The 24,054-nt window shown below is 35.0% G+C and overlaps 1 protein-coding gene and 1 non-coding gene across 2 annotated transcripts in view; one reads left to right on the top strand and one right to left on the bottom strand.

Moving 5' to 3' along the window:
- The window catches only part of LOC112126474, a 552,656-nt gene that overhangs the window by 185,847 nt on the left and 342,755 nt on the right, over positions 1 to 24,054 (bottom strand). The gene's annotated exons all lie outside the window — the stretch shown is intronic.
- Positions 20,074 to 20,146, top strand: Trnag-acc. Its single transcript has one exon. It is a non-coding gene; the product is annotated as a tRNA-Gly (tRNA).

Raw genomic sequence — 24,054 nt, 5'->3', positions numbered from 1 at the left:
TTATGATTTAGTAAACTATGTTTTTAAAGATTGCACGTAATATTTGGATTTTTTATAAATTTGTTACAAAATTATCACTTCACCATCATATCTGTTCAATATCTTCTTTCCTGAAGAGACCACTCCCCTACTGGTCCAGGCAACATTTATTTACATCTAAAACGCCTTAACCTCGGCAGTCCAATAAAAACTATTTTGCACCATAAATCAATATGGTCGTCTATAAAAAAAGGAGACAAGCACATCCATTTCACCATGACTATTTCCAAGTTCATAAATTATTTCTACCAGAATGAGCCACAATCAAGCCGATACACCTATACTGTATCATGTAAACAGACATTTACATACGTCAGGTAGTTATCCTACATGCCAAATTAGACAAAAAGTTCTTATATTCTAAAATCAGATTCTCGATTGCGCCTGAAATATTTCACTTTTCAGGGTAATTAAACGTTTCACAACTTTATTTAATAAAGTTTCCCGTACCTATCAAAAATGTATTGGGTTGTCCGGAAAATAATGCAGGATTTTAAGTTTTCATTAAAAAAAATCTATATAAAATATTCTGTTTACGTTTACAGGATTACNTGGGAAATTATTTTGATTAAAGAACATTGCTTTAAAGTAACTAGTTTCTTTTTTTTGTTTAATACCAAAATCCTGCATTATTTTCCGGACAACCCAATAAATTCTAATGAAAATTAAACATTACCAATGGAAAGAGCAATGAAAATCTTAAGAGATTTATTTGTGTTTTTTATTGTAACTTTAAGCAACAGTATAGAATCACTAAAAAGATAAACATTAAAGTTTAAAGTAGGGCTGAGATGGGGAGTTGATGTCCGAGTTGATCGAGGACACGATAGCTCAAGTGGTAGAGCAGCGGCGTATCAATGCGAAGGTCGTGGGTTCGAATCCCTCTCGTGCCATTAGCTTTTTTTCATCTCAAGTAAAAACCTTAATTAATTGTATAGTATGCGGACCACGAAATTAGTGAATTTAAAGTTTAAAGTTAAAGTTTTCCTTGGATCAAGGTATGGTCTTGAAGAAGAACGCAAATTTAGTTGTTACTGCCAATCTTTCGACCTATTTTAAGGCCATCATCAGTGCAAAATCAATCTAAATGTGTCTACTAATTGACATATTTAAGCGTTTTACAGGCGATCTCAAATTTCCTTTTTCAACATTACCAGAAATGGAACAGTGCACTGTTTACAGACGGGTCTAAGACTGTCGAAGGTGCCGTGTATTGCGAGGGTGCGTCTAGTTCGTGGTTGCTCCGCAGCACTGTAGCATTTACACGCGATTTTGCATGGGGTGATTTCTAGACGAGGGTGACTCTACGTACAAAATTGCGTCCCTCAGCGACTACGGTCCGTGTCAGGTTCTCCATCGACCAGCCGTAATCGTTTTGTTGGAGAGATACCAAGAGCTAGAGCGTCTCGGCAAAATGGTGGTTGTTGTCAGGGTAAGCCTAGTATTGAAATGACGGACGAGGCGGCTAAGGCTAGAAGGTCCCAACCTCCGGACTTAACCGCCGCGATCTTGCCCTCTGACACTATGAATGCAATGAAAAACATGATTAACAGAAGGTGGCAGCGTCAATGGGCCGGATTGACAGAAGCTCTCGCGTATCAAGAGGACTGTCGAAGGGTGGCCTTCGGAAGGATGTGATTCTTAGAAGAAAAGTCATCCTCACCCGATTAAAAATAGGCCCTGCGAGAACCCTCATTTAGGTTAGTTGTATAATATGTATAAAGGGTGATGATGGAATATCGAGTACTCTATCATCTTAATTGAATGTATACTATGAAAATAGGAGTAGTCATATAGGAATGAACGTGAGTTCGAATGGGTTTGGATCTCATGGGTGCTGAATTGAACTACCTATTGACAACACCCCTCGAATGGTGCGGCAAATGTTGCAGACCCCAATCTCGGTGGCTGACGGATAAGACCGAGGTCTGCCCGCGGACTATCAAAGCCCGGGGTGGGTGATTCTCGAGCCTGCCGGCAATTTATTGTAAATAGCAGAAGCTGGTTTTGCCGGGAAGCTACGTGAAGCAAATAGGCTCAACTCGACACACATTTGATTTGATCCTTCATAATTCCAAAAACCCAAAATCCAATTTGTCAAAGACCTAAAATGAACCCGATATAGGAAATTCCTTAATCTCTCCTCAAGAATCCTCGTAGGCGATTGAGGCGCCGTTGGCCCCTTACTAATTGGGGCGTGTGCTGGGTCATCGGATAGTCGCCGGTCATCAGTCATGCCTGACTCGCCTATGTATATATGGGGGTGTCCATACCTTATGTATAATGTGTATATATATGGGTGTGTGTGTGTGTCAGTGTGTGTAAATATTTGTCTACTGTTTTTACTTTTTGCTTGTTGTATTTAAATATGCAGTTGGGAAAAAATATAAAAAGAAACGAGATCAAAAATAACATCCTGGTAAGGCTTTGTTACTGGATTTTAATAACTACCTGGGGATTTTCTTTATTCAGTTGTAGAAATCGAAATATTAATAACACTACACATCTCACTCGATGATTGCCAATACTGAAAAATGATATCTCAATCATGGTTGGAATGAGGGAGTTGGTTCATTGGCAAGAAAGGATCCTCGATTAATCTAGATCCTTATCCGTCATATAGTTTTATTTCATCAAACCATCTAATTTCTCTAGATACAATAAAAATTGTTCAACATTTACAATAAAAATTGTCGAATGTTTAACGGAAATAAGAAATCGGCCATGATAAAATTGTTCCGATCACTTACCCATATTATAAATTCAAATGGCACATCTTGCCACGTGAAAGAGGCCGGAAGGTAAGTTTTTCGGCTGTTTTTACGGTTTCATCGAGCATTTCGGGGCAGTGAATCGGAAACGGATGAGGGAGGAGGTATCGATAAATTCTCCAATAGAGCCTGTCAAGGAAATTGCCGAAGAGCCTAACATTGCTGAATCTGCATAAATTGATACAAGTTTTCTCCGCATGCTCAGACTCTACCGGGGCGAGCTATTCAAGTAGGTTTCCCCGTTTGCCGAGGGACGCGAAATCCTAGGTGAGCCCTTAATGACCTACTTTTCCAACCAAAATCTCTTATAACCTTACTTCAAACTTTTACTCCTATAACAAACAACATTAGCCAAATTATGTACTTGATTTTTTTTAAATCATGTCATATTAATCATTATTCACCTTGACTTTCCAATTAAATATCTCTCATTAATTATTATTTAAAAAAAGGTTTTTTATGTACGCTTTTAAACACAAAATTCAACTATTTATAACAATGTGTGGTGATTAGTTGCCGTTAGTCGATTATTATTCGGAAATCGTGAGATGCGGTCTGGTGTGATGAAGGTTTCTGAAAAACATTTTCTTTATCGTGCCAACATTTCGATCTTTATTGAGATCATCATCAGGGCCTGGGATTTACAAACATTGTTTAAATTTAACAAATACAAGTAGGATGTGTTAAAAAGTGAATTTATACAATGCAAAAAATATTTTTATTATTAAAAATATAAAGTGTTTCTTTTCTGTGTAATTGTGCCATTCTTGCGTGTCGTTTTATTTTATTCGTGTTGAGAGTGCCAGTGAGATATTAATGTTTTATGCTACGTTGGAATTTAAGGGGTGGGGAAAGAAGTCGGTATAGGAAGACATTTTTGCATAAGGCTCTGAAGATGATCTCAATAGAGATCGAAACGTTGGGACGATAAAGAAAATGTTTATTTGAATCCTACATCACACCACCAGATCGCATCTCACGATTTCTGAATAATTCAGAAAATTTATTTATTACTGTGAATCGGAATCACCGTTGCGGGCGGCATCGATTATTAAGAAATAACAACAATACCACTGCAGAGCCATGATGGTAAGTTTGTAATAAAAACAGTAACATCACATCTTTTTCCGACTCAGGTTGTACTTGAAATCGAAAAAGTGTTGGTAGATACTTTCTCAAAAGCTCATTCCTTACACGTCATAAATTATAACTAAGGCTGTCTAGTGCTAAGGAAATCAATTTTTTTTGTAAATGGGCTCAAATATGCAATTGACACACAATAAATGTGCTCTTTGTGTAAATTGTTTGAAGAAGAGAACTTGGATCATAAATGTTTAAATTGTCCAATTTACCAACCTCAAAGATCTTTTTATTTAAAGAAGTACATAGATACAAGTGTAAATAGTAACAATTTAGACAAACATGAGTTCTTGCTAAAATTTGAAGCAAAAAACCAGGCAACTGATGTGCTCAATTTTGTTTATGAAGCACTTAAATTGGGAGTTTTTATAGCCAATGAATTTTATTGTTGCGTTGTAATTATTGATTTTAAGTTAAGCGCCCTGTATTTGATGATGTATTTTGATTAATTCTTACATGCTTATTATTATAAATCACTTTTTGTAAATAGAGCCATGTCAATTTAAGTTGGAAGATACCTTTAATGATGTATATATCTTTATTTTGCCATTTGACTCCCCCTTGTAATATCTATGGCTGGAATACATTATTAATCTATCTATCTATCTAGGTCCATATGCCGTACTGGATACAAATATAAGTAAATAAGAGTTTGGAAGACATAATTGTCTTGTAACCGTACTTGAGAAAGAAAAAGCTTGGCACAGGACGGACCACTAGTTAGGCTTTTATGATGTACTCGCACTGAATCTCCTAACATTATTGTAATCCTACATGTATGACTTGTAGATCCCTTTATTATGGTTTCTATTAGCCTCAACAGCTTGAGTGTAGTGGCTCCTCAGTTGTATTTGCTGCACACAGCTATTAATAGGCCGTAATTTTAAAACCTTTACCTCGAATTCAAAATAGCGTACAACATGTATTGAAAATTCCCTTTTTATTGGCAGAACTGCACAGACTTTTTCTGCCACTCACAATTTGTCTAAGTGCATATTGAGTCGGTACTAACCAGTTAACAGATGGTCAGGTTTGTTCTGTAGCAGGCTTTACTGAATAGGGGGGTTAATTTCTGAACGAGTTGTTTTGATTTGGACCTGGGATGTTCTAACACCAGGTAAACATTTTTAAACTGATCTATTCGGCATAGCTCAATTTTACTTAAGTTTAGTCGAGTTTTGGTCGTACTGGTGCTGCAGCTGAGTACTGCAGTTAGTCTACGTTAGTTAATTACTTACTATTCCGTGCCCTACGAAAATAAGTTTGTTCTCGATTCTTATATCTCTCAGCGCACATAGAGGTCGTAACTGTATTCTAGACATTACAAGTCATTTGGTCATAAGTAGGTTTGATTAGTATTAAGTGGTTACAAAGCAGTTTGAGTTTACAACAGGACTATTGTGCTTTAACACGTATGTGTTAAAGCTCACTGACAATCCTTACATTCCTTTTTATCCTCAACATTCTTCATATTGGATGGTCAGTCGAATTTAATGGATTCAGCTTTTCATTGCACCTGAATACAAAAACTTTATTTCGTCAGACATTTATAATAACATAAAATATGCAACGAGAAATATTTTTTTTAGCAGAACCTGCATAGGCTATTTCCGGGTACATTATTTAAGTGCCGATTGATACATCAATGACCAGTTGTTAACAGATGATCATGAGTTTTGATCGTCCTTGACGACGCCAGTTTGTAATAGGTTTAGAAGAAGCATTGTTAAGAACATATTTGTCCTGTACTTACACCAATTATTAAATTATCCATTTAGCTATTTAAACAAAATAAATATCAATACCCACAGGAGGTAAATTTAGTGTTACTGAGTTAAAACTAGCAAGTAGATCATTATTACTCTTGATATCGAATGTATCCGTGAATGCATTGAATGATTGTATTAATTATATATCTCTCCAATAATTAAGATCTTTATTTGAGATAAAAAAGTCAGTGCCACGAGCGGGATTCGAACCTACGATCGTTGTCTAGATCCGCCGCTGCTCTACCACTATAGCTATCGTGACTTCCATCCACCCGAACACTAACTTCCCATCCCAAACCCATCTTTTGAATTTTCTCTCCTTTTTGCCATTTTGCAAATGTCGTGTAATCTATTTGTTTCTCGGCGACAAATGAATTGGCCACGGAGAGCTTTAGTGAAGGTAAACTTCATTTAAACTTATTAAATTCACTTGATTCCGTGGTCCGCTTGACCGATTAATATGTTTCAATTAATTAAGGTTTTTAGTTGAGATAAAAGAGACATTTGAAAAATGGCAAAAAGGAGGGAAAATTCAAAAGGTGGGATTGAGATGGGAAGTTAGTGTCCGAGTGGATCGAAGTCACGATAGCTCAAGTGGTAAAGCAGCGGCGTATCTAGCCGATGATCGTGGGTTCGAATCTCGCTCATGGCACTGACTTTTTATCTCAACTAAAACTTTAATTAATCGAAATATATGAATTGGTCAAGCGGACCACGAAAACTAATTAATTAAATACTTGACAAAATTGCCGCTCTTTAATCAACCAGCATATATAAGAGGTGATTACGAGCCAATGCATAAATAAACAAATTTTGATTTGTATACAAAAATGAACAACACAATATAACACTCTGTTCCTCTTAATTTTCCCAGTGAACCATTTCTGTAATTTACCGTCCTTTCACGAGAAATTCAATTACGGCGGTTAATTAAGTTGGAATTTGAAGAATGAAACGTAAAACAACCGACATTCAATTTGCCTAAACCTTTAAAATTACACTGTTCAATTATTGAATACCTGTTGTTTTGGATCCGCTTCAGGGGGAAAAACAGGGCTATCAACGTATAATATTCTTGTTTAATTCCGATTCAATAATTTAAAAAAGGTAAATACCTAATTTAACTTCCCAATATCTAAAAATTACAGCTTTTCTCTATTAAAGTATTGTTAAATTTACTTTAATCAGGTTTAGCGCAAATAATTGACATTTGGGAATTAAGTAAGTTTAAATGAACCTATAAGAAAATAGCTTCAATTCGAGGGCTATGATGGAAATAGGTAAGAAAGAAAAAATTATATTTACACCTATTGATAAGACATACCATGCAGATAGAGAACTCCGTAATCTTTCTTTGGTCAGAAGATACCCTTTTACAACAGCATGTATGCGTAAAACCTATATTAACAATGAACCAGGAATTAGCGCTGTAAAGAAGTATATGGTCGCGTATAGGGAGCACTTTCATATGTTGGATGTAATTATATATTTTTAACTTAAACCGTCAATTTTTTTATTATGTCATAAACCCTGTTGGGGGTCCTCATCGGTATATCAAGAACTCTCGAGTCCCACCAAACATAGACTTGGTACTAATACAAATCAGTATTGCAATCGACTTAGGACATTTTAATTACGGGAAGAAAGGTTAAAATAGAAACCAGCAATGGAGTTAGCAACTGGTCACTCAGGGTAAAATTAATATAAAAATTAATATGCGCTAAATTTTTTTAATCTTGACGTTTTAAATTACATAACCCATAATTAATAAAAAGTTTCACTCAAATTATAAAAATGGTAAATTTTTACTGTGGGCGATACACAAGCGATTTTTAAGTTAATTTATCGAAAATTCTTATCCCCCAGAGTCACGGAACAGTTCACCCTCCAAAAATAACTGGTTAACCGTGATTTATTTGTGGAAAAATCGCCCCCTTCGTGAAACATTTAATTAAGAAAAAGTAATAAATTCTCATTAAACATCTTCCTGCATGCTTGGTTTTTGGTTTTTCATTCGTATCATCGTTCATTCATTTTCATTGGTAGTTTGTCATATCATATTAATAATAAACAATTATTTTTTATGTATTTCTAATCCCTTTGATATAAGTACACGGGTTAGCAGAATTTCTAATCCACGACAAACATTTCTTAAGAAATTGTGATGATAANACAATTATTTTTTATGTATTTCTATTCCCTTTGATATAAGTACACGGGTTAGCAGAATTTCTAATCCACGACAAACATTTCTTAAGAAATTGTGATGATAATATTTTCTACGTATTTTTAAGGAAAATCCTTTAGGATGTTATCCTGAACGAATCTAATTAGATTTTCTCTGTAACCAAGAGGAAAAATCCAAAAATATATTTTTAATATTTTTTCTAAAGTAGTACCAAGCGATGGAACTTCGTAATATAGAATCTCTGTTTGAATCAAACTTCTTTTAGTTCCAGTACTGTTTCCACACAAACAATGCTGAAAAAAATGAATTTTTATTTATTTATTTGCACAGATTCTCTACTATATTTTTATTTTCTTACGATGAATTTGAAATAACATAATTGAATGTACTGACAAAAGTCAGTAAATTTAAGCTCGAAAACTAACTTATGATTTGTAAATGTTAACCCCATATGAATTTTGGTTAAATAGAAAACTTTATTTACCGTGATCCTCTCTTGACTTTCAAACCTTTGTATCAAGATATCAACTTAAAATAAACTTTTCGTTTTAGAGTGAGGGAAAAAGAGCGAGGAAGAGGAGAGAAAGAGAGAGAGGAAGAGGAGAGAGAGAGATTGAGTGGGTGAGAGAGAGACGTTAAGGTTTTGGCGAGAACAATTAATTATTAGAGTACAAAAGTAGCTTGAGTTCTATCGGAGTTTGTTAGCAAAAGTTTTCTTCAAATATAATGACCACAAGAATGTAGAAATCTTTTTTGATTACTTCAATATGAAAAAAATTTGATTCGTAAATGATTTTTTTTATTAATTAACTTTATTTATTAAAACTTTACTACTAGAGAATCACTTTTATTAGTTGATTTTACGTGGTTTTTCCTTTTTTGTACATCTTTCGCAATCATGCATCCTCTGTAATTTGCGGGATGATCACCTGCACAATTATGGCATTTGGGAGCTTCTTCTTTTGGCTTAGAGCACTTTGCTGTTAGTTGTTTTTCTTCAACAGATTTTTCTATTACGTCCGTTACTCCGTGAATTTGGTCTATTGTTGAATTCGTAAATGATGCTTAAAAATCCGTATATGACCTCAAAAAATTGTTATTTTCGCATAGTATGAGACCTTCATCTATTGTATATGAAAATCCAACGATTACGTACAAAGTGATCTCCTATTATTAGAATCTGGCCAATTTAGCGGTCTGAAGGTCTCAAAACGTAAATCCGAACGGGGACTGAGCGTATAAGCCAGTTACAGCTTTAGTTAAATCGGCGCGGCTTAACATTACGCGGTAAACTTTCCTTTATCTCAGTTCACTTTCATAACCGAGGATTTTGATAATTAGTGAATCAATGGAGAGATTTGAATTGAAACGGATTAACGCTTAAGAAGGGCTGTTTGAATATATTCACACATGCGAATGTCACATCGGGGTTTCAACATTGTACACGATATACCAGCGAGAATACACCAACTTTATAATTGTAGGTAATTTTAATCCAAATACAATTACGAAAAATACAGAACAGAACGTTGACTTCTAATCTTACATAATTTATTATTAATAACAGTAACCAGGATGTTAGAATCAGTTTGTCTAGCAATGTGATTAGCGACAGATATATTTATATTATTTCGTACTAGTAAAATTTTTTTAAAATCAAATATTTACATATGTCATTATAGTAAGTGATTATAATAAGTTATAAAAATTTAAAAGATTTGAAAATTGTCAATTCGTTCATTTCACACAAGACCGGATGTCATTTGTTGGAATTTCCATTATTTACATCTTATAAGTTGGAAATCCTAAAGATTATTTCCGTATCCAATGAATATTTAATTTATTTATGATTTATGGTTTAAAGTAAGAATCGGGATCGAGTTTTCACGTATCACACCAATCAAAGCTGGCGTTGCACAAGGAAGTATCCTAGGCCCAATCCTCTACACCATCTACACTGCTGACATATCCACACATCCAAACACACAAATCATACCTACGCGGACGACACCGCAATCTTATCAACACACTCCAATCCTATCCTAGCAACAGAAGCACTCCAACAACACCTGAACCTTATTACCAACTGGTGCAATCTGTGGCGGATCAGGTTAAACGAACAAAAAAGCCAACACGTTACATTTACGCTCAAACGACAAACCTGTCCACCAGTGCACATTTACAACAAAATAATACCACCATCGAACCAAGTCCGCTACCTTGGGCTTTACTTAGATAGTAGACTTACTTGGAACCCACATACACGATTAAAACGGCAAGAACTTAACAAAAGATATGGACTACTCAGACACCTTCTTGGACCAAAATCAAAACTAAGCATACATAACAAACTAACCGCTTACAAAACACTCATCAGACCTATTTGGACCTACGGAGTCGAGCTGTGGGGCTCGGCCAAATCATCCAATATCCAACGAATTCAGTCTTTTCAATCTAAAGTTCTCCGCCGTATCCTCAATGCTCCCTTCTACGTCACAAATCAAACGATCCATAAAGATCTTAAAATCCCTTTCGTGAAAGTTCTTATCCATACACACTTCTTCACTGTTCACTCTAAACTCTCCCTCCATCCTAACTCACCAGCCCTAACTCTTTCCTCAACATCTCACCCTTACAATCCTCCACGCCGTTTAAAACGACGATGGCCTCGTGACCTTCTATCTAACCCACCGAATTAACTTTTACTCCCCCCCCCAATTAAATAAAAGTTGTTTTCTCTCCCTACTGCCTCCTGGTCTGACAAGTCTGTCAGATTAGTTTATAACTAACTATTTGCTCAATGTATATTATGTACAGATAGCAATAAATAAAATAAATATTTAAAAAAATTTAAATTTCGATAAATTTTATAAACTAAAATATCACAAATATACAAAAACCTAAATGCAAAGCTTTTTAAATGTGTGCGAGATGGTCAATTTTCTAATAATATTTTTCCGACAATTTTCTAACAGGTTTAGAAAATAACATAATAGAACCCATTGACCCTTTACACATAAAAAAAGTTTCGTTGTATAGTATGAACATTTTACAAAAATTGTCGTGAAAATATGATTCCGACGGTGATAAAACTTGCCAAAAGCAATTAGGTCTTTAATCTAATGCATTTTTTCATTATAACTGTGAGTTATTATCTAAAAGTATCTAAGTTGAGATATATCAAGCAGGTGTCCAAGCGCTCTTCTAATGAGCTCTTGTATTCGGTAAATAAAAATTAACGTAAATTGATTTACAAGATTTTCTCTTGGAAATATAGTTTCTTGTGTGGTGATTAGTGACCGTTAGTTTATGATTATTTGGAAATCGTGAGATGCGGTATTGAGGGAAAAAAAGTTTAAGTAAAAAGTTAATTATTAATTTTTTCAAAGAATCATGGTTTTATATCGACAAGATCTCGTCCGCGCAGATGTCCATCGAAAGACGTAGGGTCCGTAACATGTCTCAATTCCAGGTTCTACAAGCTCTGCCTTACACGATGGTCTACACCGGCTTAGGACTTCCGGAGGTCTCGATAGAAGAGAAGGTATTGGTCGAACCCGATGTACGATGGCTAGAGACAATTGTTACATTGCTCTTACTGCACTACGTAATCGTCATTTAACGGCTTCCTTGGTAAGTATTCAACTTAAACGGGCCGTAATGAATGGATGAGCAGGAACAGTCGTCGGAAGGTTTGCGACAGTTGCATAGACTCTAGACGTCCCGCATCATGGAAAACTATCGTGTAGAATGACGACTATTCGTAAAGCAACATATTGCTCGGACACCTCAACAATGGAGGGGGGGCTGTTCTCATCATAGAAGAGTGTCGGTTTGGTTCGTGGCAATCAGGTCACCGGGATGTGAAGAACTCTTCATGTGTCTTGCGTGAATTACAGCTTCTTCAAAGACAGTTAGTTATGGTTTGGTGTCGAATCAACGTCAATACCCGTACCCAACTGATACTATACAAAATCGATTTTTCACTACACTAACGTAGAATGAATGAGTGCTTCTGTCAGCTTTAGTCCCGTTCACTCAATCGGACCACGAATTGTTGTAATAGCTTCAACGTGACGTTTATTTTCATTTTATTTTAAAATATAAAACACACTGGGAACATGATTCTGCAGACTTAATTGAATGAAGTTGTGAAATGTTGGAATGACCTTAAATATTCCATATTATGAATAAAAATGAGAATCAGACTATTGAAAATAAGGTCTTTTTAGTCCAATTTAAAATGTCGGATAACGTCCTGAATGTGTATCGTTTTGTCACGGATCACTCTGTAACGAGACGTTACGAAAACAAAAAATTCTTCTAGAAAATTACGCCAAAAATATAGAAGAAAGCAAACAGCATTCATTTTAAGCACCCATCAACGCCTTTAAATACGAATTTTGACATGGAAAAAAAGAAATTCAAAGTAACAATTTATTTTGATGTCTATTTTTCTACTTACACATTCATTAGGTTTAAGTTACAAGAATTATTAGATAAATTAATTTCTCTTTTTCCTGCTTATTTCAACAAGGATTATTTTGTATGAAAAGGGTGAAATCGGCAAAAACTATTCGAACGTTTTACTTTTAGACTTTTAATTTATAAACGAAGGCCAGGTTTATGATATGTGTAATTTAAATGGTTCTAAAGCAATGCACAGTGTTCTGTAGATCAGTGAGAAATTTTAAAGTGCAATTAATTAATAATTTCAAAGTGTAAATTCAAATGCAAGTACAATACATTTGTGTATTTTTTTAATTATAATTTTTGTTTGGCATGGTACAGTCGAAAAGAATATCTCGAAACTTCTGCTGAGACGGTTTTCTTGTCCAGAAATTCAATATCAAATTTGTTTCTTTCGAAAAAATAATTTAATCAACATTGCTACGTCAATACTTGGTTACTACGTCAATATGGTTTTTGGCAGCGAATCATTTCAATCTTCAAAGTGAAGTCTATTTTCACTATATTTTAAAATAAAGGACACACTGGGATCACGATTTTTCGTTCATTTACAGTTTTAATACGGTGGTATAAATTCCGAAAAGATTAAATGATGCAAGTTTTATATAAAAAAAAAATAATATATAAATTCTCGGCAGGCCCATTCAATTAATCTGAATGGCCTAGAACGTAAACTTCTGTATTTTACGTATTATCCTTGGAAACGGAAATGAACGCGGTTAATTCAATTTCTCAAACCCCCCTTTAACTAATTGGTAGGTGGTCTCGTATTTATTTGCAAGGGAAAACCGTAAATCCGCGCGCCCCCTTCTTCAACGGAGTGGTCTCGCCTTTTTTCCGTTAATTCACCGGTGCTTCCACGGACATAAAGAGGGCCCGCAATCCTCGATAAAGCATTTGTCGGCTCTTAAAGCTAGATAATTGTAGAATGCACAGGAGAGGCACTGAATAAAGGGATTACCTCACAATTTGGTATTTACTTTAAATCCCTTACCTCTAACATTTACAATAAATGTCCTCCAGGTTTAAATAACAAAATGCGTTCTAAAACTCTCCTCCAATTTTAGCCGATATAATAAGTTTTCAGAACCTACAAAGAGCTCTCAATATTCAAGCATAAAGAAGGTTTTTGTAACTACTAATTTAACAGATTTAACATAAGGCAATTTCTGAACACACAAAACAACAACGTCAACAAACTCCTATTGAAAATTTAAATTTCAAAACGTGACTGAAAAATCAAAACTAAAATGATGAAAGGTGGAATACATTGAAATGTTTATAAAAATCATAATGTATAAGTTCACTAGTTTGCGTGGTCCGCTTGACCAATTAATTAAGGTTTTTAGTTGAGATAAAAAAGTCAGTGTCACGAGCGGGATTCGAACCCACGACCTTCGGCTTGATACGCCGCTACTCTACCACTTGAGCTATCGTGACTTCGATCCACACGGACACTAACTTCCCACCTCAACCCTACCTTTTGAATTTTTCCTCCTTTTTGCCATTTTTCAAACGTCTTGTAATCTATTTGGTTCTCGACGACAAATGAAATGACCACACAGAGCCTTAGTGAATGTATACTTCATTTAACTTATTAAATTCACTAATTTTCGTGGTCCCTTTGACCAATTAATATTTTTCAATTAATTAAGGTTTTTAGTTTAGATAAAAAAGTCAGTGTTCCAAGCGGGATTCGAACCCACGACCTTCGACAATTTATTATATTGAAGAAGATGCCGTCCAGAGTTGACGCTATGAAACACAAAGATCTCTCATTTCAAATAAGAAAGCAAATGTTAAAAAAGATGTTCAAAAAAATTATTTCAATTTATTTAGATTTCAAAGGATATTTTTGCAATTTTCAGTAGTACTTGTAATTAATACCTTCCACTCTGTTATATCTATGAACACGTAAAGTCATCTCAAATTTGAATAAATATACCATGAGGTAGGAAACTTACCAAACTTAGCAGATTTATGCAGATTGTCAAATGTTAATTCCAATAAAATATGTTAATAACCATTTCGTAAACTTTGAATTAAATGAACATTAACATTTACGATTTTCATAGTTTTGTTTTAAATTATGTTAAATCTTAAAATTGTGTCGTGTTATTTCTGTTCGCGTGTAATGATGGGAAAGTTGAGTTGTTGAATTATTATTCACATGGTCTGTTTACCCCATTTGCGAGGTGAAATTAAGACAAAATTACACGACCTTTGACAACAAGGAGGGCCTAAATGCGTTAGGAGGTTTGAATTTCGTTTGCTTGACATAAACTAATTAGGAAATAAACTATTTACTCGGCTTTTGCTATATCAAAGATTCTCGGTTAAAATCTAAATGTTAATAAATTTCGTGAATTAAAAAAACTAACAATTTTCAATGAAAGTAAAAAGTTTTTTTTTCTTTCTTTGTGATGAATATTGAAAGGTTTTTGTCCTAAAACCGACCAGAAACGTAAATATTACGGACAAAAAGAAGGTTGGTTATTACGTTTTCCTTTAAGAAACGTGCTTTTTCATTTAATTCGATGCCAACCCATCTTGATCAGTCGCTTCGTTTTTTAATTATAAAATTTTTCATTGCACTCAATAAAGCCCAGGTTTATTATTTTTTTAACGAAAACATGTAATCTACGAACTCATTTTTCTACTGTTATTAAAGGAAAAACGAATTCTTGAAAAAAATATCATGATTCATGAAACTTGTATATTTAATTAATTAAGGTTGTTAGTTGAGATAAAAAAGTCAGTGTCACGAGCGATTCAATAGGTGGGGTTGAGATGGGAAGTTAGTGTCCGAGTGGACCGAGGTCCCGATAGCTCAAGTGGTAGAGCACCTGCGTATTTTGCCGAAGATCGTGGGTACGAATCCCGCTCGTGACACTGACTTTTTTATCTCAACTAAAAACCTTAATTAATTGAAAGCTATTAATTGGTCAAGCGGACCACGCAAACTAGTGAATTTTTATGATTTTTATTTTTATAAACATTTCAATGTATTCCACCTTTCATCATTTTAGTTTTGATTTTTCAGTCACGTTTTGGAATTTAAATTTTTCAATAGTAGTTTGTTGACGTTGCTGTTTTGTGTGTTCTGAAATTGCCTTGTGTTAAATCTGTTTTGTTAGTATATATGTCCGTCCTTTCTGAACGTCGTGCCAAATTTCAAACTTGTCCGATTCGCTGAGGTTTACGGTGGCATTGTGAGAGCTGAGTTGGGTAGTTTTGATTTTCCGTCGTTGTTCCCTAAATGACATTACATCCTGTTGATATCTGTCTGTCCGACTGGGAGTTGACAAAAAAGGCTCTTCATCGCTAAATGAACGGACGGACAAATTTTATATCTGCCTTTTAAGGTTTATTTTATTATTATTTAGGTAATATCCTATCCATATTTGTAAAAACAATTATTAGAGTTGAGAACTTTTGTTAAAATTTTACAATTTTTCAATATATTAATATATTTTAATAATCATTTTTCAACTAAACTTCCAGCAGTTTAAGGTTTTTATCCCCACCTATTTCACATTTTTGGCTGTAGGGCTAAATCATTGGCTTAGTTCGAGTTCAATTATTTCATAAATATATGTATGTATCAGTGTCAACATGAAGAAAGACACATCTACCCGGAAAACAAACACTTTGAGTGATTACAAATACTTTGATTGAATCTAAAATTTTCTAGCATTGTATAAATTCATTTTTTTATCTACAATTTTTTGGCTTTTTCCAATTTCTTTTTTTAATCTAAAATTTTCTAGCATTGTATAAATTCATTTTTTCTCACCTCCTACATGTATTTGTAAAATTTAAACAATGTTTATAAATCCCAGGCCCTGATGATGATCTCAGTAAAGATCGAAACGTTGGCCCGATAAAGAAAATGTTTTTCTAAAACCTACGTCACACCAGACCGCATCTCACGATTTCCGAACAATCATTCATCTTTACGTTGCATATTCATATGCATTTTTCTTGTTTACGTTTTAAGCAAAGTATCAATCAACGTATCTTGGTGTTACTAGGCCTTCAAAATGACCCAAACAAAAGTAGAAACGTCGGCAATTGAATGAAAAAGTTGTTTTTCTGCCATACATCTAACCTAACCGTTTCCCTTATTTTAATCACTTAAGTAATATTTATCAGTCAGGATACTGTGAGAGATAGCATCCGAAGTTCGTATTGCCGACTGTGACTATCTTTAGCATGTCTTTACTTACAAACACATTGTAATTTATAGACGATTATTTTCGACACATTGATCGTTGACACAAACAAGTGTTTATTCTTTCTCAGTAGCTCATATATTTTTTTTTCACACGACAGCATATATTCTGATTTTAAAATCGCACCATCAATATTTTAGACACAATGTAGTTGCGGGGTAAGTAATGAACAAGTTTTTTAATAAACTTTCCTTTATTCAAACATTTCTAATATTTGTGGTGTTTAGTGACCGTTAGTTAATGATTTATTTGGAGATCGTGAGATGCGGTTTGGTGTTACGTAGGTTTTAGTAAAACACATTTCTACATGAGAAGAACAAAAACCATGGGATTCTATGAACAGATTTCAACTACATTTGGACACTGATCAAGGAATATTCTGTAGGACATCGTCAACAATGAGAAGAGGGCAACTCAACACGACACAAAGGAATGACACATCTACACAGAAAACAAACACTTTGTGCCCTAAAGATGATCTCAATAAAGCACGATAAAGAAAACATTTTTCTAAAACTACGTCACACCAGACCGCATCTCACGATTTCCAAATAGTCAAGAATTTCTAATATTTTAGTTCATTTGAAAAACCGACCATTCAAAACTAACTTACCATAAATTTCTATATTAAGTAGATATATTTTTTTCGATATATGATTTCGTTCAAATTAAGTTTAAATTACGTTCTAGCGTATAAAAGGTGTCCTCTTTACATGGGCCCAGCTGAATTTTCCTTTAACAATGACCCCATCAATAAAACAATAAAATGTTAATATTTTTTAGTCTAGTTTCAATTTTTTATCTTTTTTTTTAGAAAAATTATACCAAGTGTATCAGGCCCAAATATAGCCCCATACATCCTGGCAATTCATTTTTAATGAATAACATCAGCATAACAGAAGATATGGACAACTAAGAAGATTTCTAGGACCGAAAACGTTCTTGGCTGTCACCATTAAACTAAATATATATTTCGCTGCAAGTACTTTTGAAGTGACGCAACCCGACAGTTCTGCCAAGTTCATCCAACATCCAGCGCATCTAATCTACCCGATGGAATATCCCGATTCGAAATGTTACACCCTAACTTCTTTAACTTCTTGATTCATCGTAACTGGTGACGCCCAAGAAGTTTCATTTTTTGTTGTTTTCGGCTGACCAAGGTTCGCCTCGGGAGTATCGCCAATATCTTCGCCCTTTGCACGGGAGTAAATTAGTCTCTCGCTTGCTTAGGTCAGCACAAGACGCACCGTTTATCGAACTTACTATTGATTTTTTTTGATATTCACCTTCGATTTCGTCTATTCTCAGCTTGTCGTCACATCACCGACCTTACGGACTACGTCAACTGTATCGTCATCCGGCTCTACAGGCACCTTCGTCGGCGTGAAACCCAGCAGTAACCTCCAGCTCAACACCGCTTATTATGATTGTTTGGAGAAGCGAGTCGTCATCCCACCAAGTATCTTTTCGGTTTATTTTTGTTTTTTTTTTGTTTTGTAAAACCCTGGCCAGTAAGTTTGATTATGAATTATTTTAGATAATTAAGAAAATTACTTTTAATTTTTTATCTTTGTGTAAATAAATGTGTAAATATTTAATTTTGACTCTAAAGTATTATCAATCTCCCCTTTATTTTTTCCCAATATCCTCTTAAGTATAATACAGTAGTTGCCACCTATTTAAAAGGAAAAAAAAATTGTATACCCCTTGAAACGGGTACGGAAGTTTGCGGGTCAATTAAGAAACGCCCCTCCCCAATAGTAACCTCTCAAACCATAACATATTTTGTAGTGTACACATACCCACCGCCTTGCTCTAATCGACAACAGACTTGGTACCACTTTACCACTTAACCCCTCGCAATGAGTGCTGGATTGGCTGGTTTCTCATTGCAGTATCTTCCGTTATTAGCGATAGTGTTGTGATCGTGTGGAAAATCGGTGATCATATTTGTAAAACGTACTAGTAAAAGGTTACAAATAATTTAAAAAAATAAATAAAACGACCCAACAGTTTGGCATAACACAGATGTCATACTGGTTTAGCCTATTCTCTTTCAAAAAATTCGTAAATATCTAATACGCAGAAAACAAACACTTTGAGTGAGTAGAAATACTTTGATTGAAAATAAAAAACATATTTTTTGCATTGTATAAATTCACTTTTTTCTACATCCTTCTTTTTTTTCTTAAATTTAAACATTGTGTGTAAATTCCAGGCCTTGAAGATGATGTCAATAAAGATCGAAACGTTAGCACGATAAAGAAAATGTTTTTTTGAAACCTACATCACACCAGACCGTATCGCACGATTTCTGAATAAATATCTAATAATATATGAACGCTTCTTTTCATTTAATGTTACTTAATTTTCTGTTTCTAAATCATTAAAAACTCTTTAAAAAAATCTTTTAAACCCAACATCAAATGTACGTGCATTTATATTAATTGTCTTAAGTTTGAACAGTTATTAATATTAATTATTTTAAGTTTAAAATCATACACGGAAGGAGATCTATTTTTTACTATATTTGAAATTAATTTTTAGATGTTTTCTTTTTTTATTTGTATGTTTCGATTCCTCGCCATGAGTACCCTTCAGCTCAAAAGTCTCATGAATGCTGCTGAGTGATTTATATATGATTATTTATATAAGCTCAAATCTGTGCACGCATGTACATACATAAACGCATGCACAGAATTGAGCCTATATTTTGTCACACTTCAACGAAATAAAATCACATTTAAATTCAAACAAAAAGTAGGGGTCACTAGAGTTGGTAAAGCGAAATTATATATTAGTTGCACGAAAAAAAATTATGGCCTATTTTACGTGAAATTATATATATNTTTTTTTTTTTTTTTTTTTTGACCGGGGTTTCCGACATCTAGGTCCTTTCAATCATTACATTCATACAGATAAATATATTCATACACATAAATACATTCATACAGTACACTCATTCCGTTTGGTCGGTGGTGTACTTGATATTCCTCCACCGACCCTATATACAAACTAATCTAGCTTTGGGGTCGATGGAGTACATTTATAAATATTCCGCCATCGACCCCGAACACACACTCATACGCTCTCAACGTTCGAGGAGCAATGATGACGTTATATATCACCCTCACCCCTTCGCCATTCACGCTAATAAACACATGCACTCAGACAAAACATATAGACACACAACACATACCCCCACATTTTTGGTTATTGATAACTTCACTAATTTCGTGGTCCGCTTGACCAATTAAATCATACAATTAATTAAGGTTTTTAGTTGAGATGAAAAAAAGTTAATGGCACGAGAGCGATTCGAACCCACGACCTTCGGCTTGTACGCCGCTGCTCTACCACCTGAGCTATCGTGACCTCGATCCACTCGGACATCAACTCCCCATCTCAACCCCACCTTATGAGTTTAAGATGGGGAGTTGATGTCCGAGTGGATCGAGGTCACGATAGCTCAGGTGGTAGAGCAGCGGTGTACCAAGCCGTAGATCGTGGGTTCGAATCCCTCTCGTGCCATTAACTTTTTTTCATTTCAACTAAAAACCTTAATTAATTGTAGTTATTGATAACATTTATATGGTTTGCTATATTTTTGTTGTAATAAAATGAAATTATAAATTAGTTTTACAAAAAAACATGAATTAGTTTACTTAAAAATATTTGGTTTTTACAAATTGTTTGGTTATTGATAAACCTATATATTGTTTGCTACATTTTTATTGCAATCTACATAAAAGTTGCTGTAAAATGATTTTTTTTTGCGAAAACAGGATTAATTTATAAGGGATTACAGATATCCGTCCGATATTTTCGAGCGTTGAATTACCAAAAATATGTTTGGGCTAAATCCATGAAACACCAACCTCGTCGTCCCCGTGTAAGTTTATATTTTTTAAAATTGCCAAAAAGAGATTTCTGATCCGAAAGAAAAAGATGACGCACGAGCTCTTATTATCAACTTATTTTTCTGGATCTCTGGAGTTAGATGGCAAAGAGCCGAGCGTGGTTTAAGTCTGATTTATGACTGAGTAAGGAGTAAAGAGATAAATATTGTCGGTGATTTGTCTTGCCTTAGGTTGAAACGCCCAAGAGAAGTTCGCCGTTCTTACCTGAAAAAAAGTAAAGAATCACTTTAGCCAAAAAATACCATTATTGTTATTACTATTCAAATGTAGGTATTATATTTTTAATATTTGAATACAAAATATATTCAGGAGTAAAAATATTTCAATCATTAACTTCTATTTCCACAGGAAAGTATATTTCAAAATACTGATGTAGATAGTACAATAATATTGACAAAGTTAATAGTAAATTTGGACTATTTGCATATTAGGCCAAAGTGATAGTACGATGTCTCCTAAAAAAAATTTTTTTCGTTGCAGTTTAATATGAGAAAAGGTTTTGTTTAATTTAATTTGTTTAAAAAAGTATTTCTTATTAATCGTGTTACATTTTCTCTTGTATGTATTATTTGCTTATAAGAAGTCACATTTTGTTCATTATCATAGGGACTCTTTTCTTAATTATAATTCCGATGCGGCCAACCTCATTTTAAGTTTGCAAAGTTATACAAATGTTTTCTTTAGATATTAAATTTTACCTCATTTTTCTCCAAAGTTTACTTTAGGTTTCTTCATTTTTCGTTGTTTAAACCTACGATGGAAAAAAAAGGAAATCGGAGAAAAACTACTGTTTACAGAGGCAGTGAATATTTTTAAAAAATTGTATTTTTTTAAAACTCACAAGCCTTTTAATTATTACAGATTGTCTCATTTTCTCTTTCCAATCTTTTAATAAAGTATGATGTTTTTCAAGGACCTTTGGCTTGGGAAAAAATACGGCTTGAATTAAAAGTCTTACCGGCATTACCTTTAGAAAGGAACTTAACGAATTCAAAGGGACGGAAGTTTAGAGAGGAGGCAACTTTTACCTTTACTTTTTTTTCTTTTTTTAAGCTTGATTTAGACCCAAATTCGAGCAGATTAATTTTACTTGAGAGCCTAATGAGAAACGTTCAATTATAACATTTCGATTAAGCTGTAAACTTTTACTGGACGTGTTTTTTTTATTATATTTATTTAAAAATATATAAGTAAGTTAAGTGACCGAAGTTTTCTTTGACCCTAAGGGCAAATGTTATGGATGAAGCGGTCGGTTGATGCAGCGGGACCGGTAGACTCGATAGGGTGAGAAGGAACTCGTCCATGTTTGCTGTTAGAGTGTGAGTGACGAAGTTGTGAGTAACCATGTCGCTCTAGCTTGTCGACAAGTCTGAAATAAGCACGTTCTGCCCGTGCTTAATACAGAGCTGCTGTAATCTCAATTGGTGGGATGTGTAAGGCGCTACTTGGTGGATAAATTGTTAACCACAGGTGGTCACCACATAAGCCATGTCAAAATGTTTGCCCAGATCCTAGCCAGGATTTTATTTTACAATTACAAATTATTCATAGATTATTTCCTTTCGATTTAATTTTCTTCTTGGTCAAAGTTGTGAAATGGAATTACATAATAGCTGAATATAGTAATGAGGGTGTTTGAGCTCGCGAGCTGAACAAAAGTAAACTCATTCTAATGAGCGTACCATGAACTGCTCTGAACGAAAAAGCTGAAAGCTCTGATATGCCATCCACCTTGATAGCAAATATACAGGAATAGCTTAATTTTAGTCCCCAAGCACCTTGAACCGTCCCATCTTCTCAATCCCCCCCAATCTGGCTTCCGTCTATTCCACCCAATTACCACTAATAAAAATTACCAGTGACCTCCACTTTGCAATGGACCTACGGAAAGTTACTGTACTTATCCTTCTTGATTTTTCCAAAGCCTTCGATTCTGTCCCTCACTCTTCTCTGCTCTCTAAACTCGAATCTTTTTCCTTCTCCGACAGCACCATCCGTTGGTTCCACTCCTACCTTACCAATCGCCACCAAGCTGTCTCCCTTCCCAATGGCCTTACTTTCACCTTTTTCCCACTAAAATCTGGGATGCCTCAAGGCTCTAGCATCTCCCCTATCATTTTGTTCTATTTATATCAACGACTCCATCAAGTCCTATAACTATCACCTATATGCCGATGACTCCCAAATATACATATCCTTCAACTCTTCCGATCACTCGGCCTCAAGATCCAAAAAGACTTAAAATCCATCAACGAATGGTCACAAAAAAATCCCTGGTTCTCAATCCATCCAAAACCACCGCCACAATTTTACTATACCATTACCATAATTACCAAACTTAAGGTCTTGGCAACTCCTCAATTCCCTCCCCAGCATCCTACCTCTCATGCTAAATAACCATCCCATTCCCTTCTGCTCCTCGGTTAAAAACAAAGAAGTAGTCTTTGACCAAAACCTTTCCTGGCATACTCACATTTCCCAAATTTCCCGCCATTGCATTGCCTCCCTCAGACTATTTCGACGGTCCTGGCTTCTCTTACCTTTCTCCACCCGCAAACTCTTTGAATCTTCCCTTATAATTCTCTTCTTCAATTATAGCTGTGTGGTATAAGGTGATATGTCGGAGGGGGGAAAGCGCGATTGAAGCGTATTATGAATTGTTGCGTAAGATTCGTGTTCGGCACCCCACGGGGGTCCCGGTTGTCGGGGTTGTATTCCCACCTTTCCTGGCTCTTCCCCTCCTTCCGTGCACATATTTCTTAGGTTGCTTTCTTTTCCATTCCATCTATACTCGTCGTCCTCCTTACATCACCCAATCCTTCCAATTCGACTCCTCACATCATACTCGTAACAACCATTCATTCCCATCGACCTTTTCCTTCAGCAATATACAACCCACACCTTCGAAAGATCCTTTCTGACTCGAGAACCTAAACTCTGAAACTCCCTTCCCCTTTCTATTCGTCACGCTGACTCGTTTTCCTCCTTTAAATCCCACCTGTATAATCACTTCCTCTCCCTCAAAGGAGAGACCTTACGTTAATATTTGATATTTTTGTTTAATATTCTTGTAATTTCCTCTTCTGGGCTGCCTTACTGGTATATACATTATACAGGGTGAGCGACCAAGACCCGATGGTTTAAATGCCTGGGTAGACTCGTACCCCATCCCTAAAACGTCCGGGACTTGGTCGGCTCAAGTGTCCTGCATAAATCTCTTGGACTTGTTCACAAACCCCAAGATTTTGGACCATTTTATCTCGGGGAGTGATTTGGTGATGTCCTCTTCTTCAAAGATTTCAATCTAGACCTAGCATATCTATCACATTCTGCGAGGTAGTGCTTTGCCGTTTTTTCTTTTATTTCGTAGAAGCGGCAAAAGGGATCTGGATACCCATTACGAAGAGGTGTCTTCTCAGTGGGCAGTGGCCGATCAGAATACCTATCAGCCTCCTAATTCCTTTCCTTGATATAGAGAATAGCATTTCGATTCAGCTAGTTTGATCGCCTTAACAATCA

Source organism: Cimex lectularius, unplaced genomic scaffold (genome assembly GCF_000648675.2).
Source record: "Cimex lectularius strain Harlan isolate CLEC.00 unplaced genomic scaffold, Clec_2.1 scaffold108, whole genome shotgun sequence".
NCBI lineage: Eukaryota > Metazoa > Arthropoda > Insecta > Hemiptera > Cimicidae > Cimex > Cimex lectularius.
The sequence above is the reverse complement of the archived record's forward strand: the minus strand, read 5'-3'. Positions and strand labels throughout refer to the sequence as shown.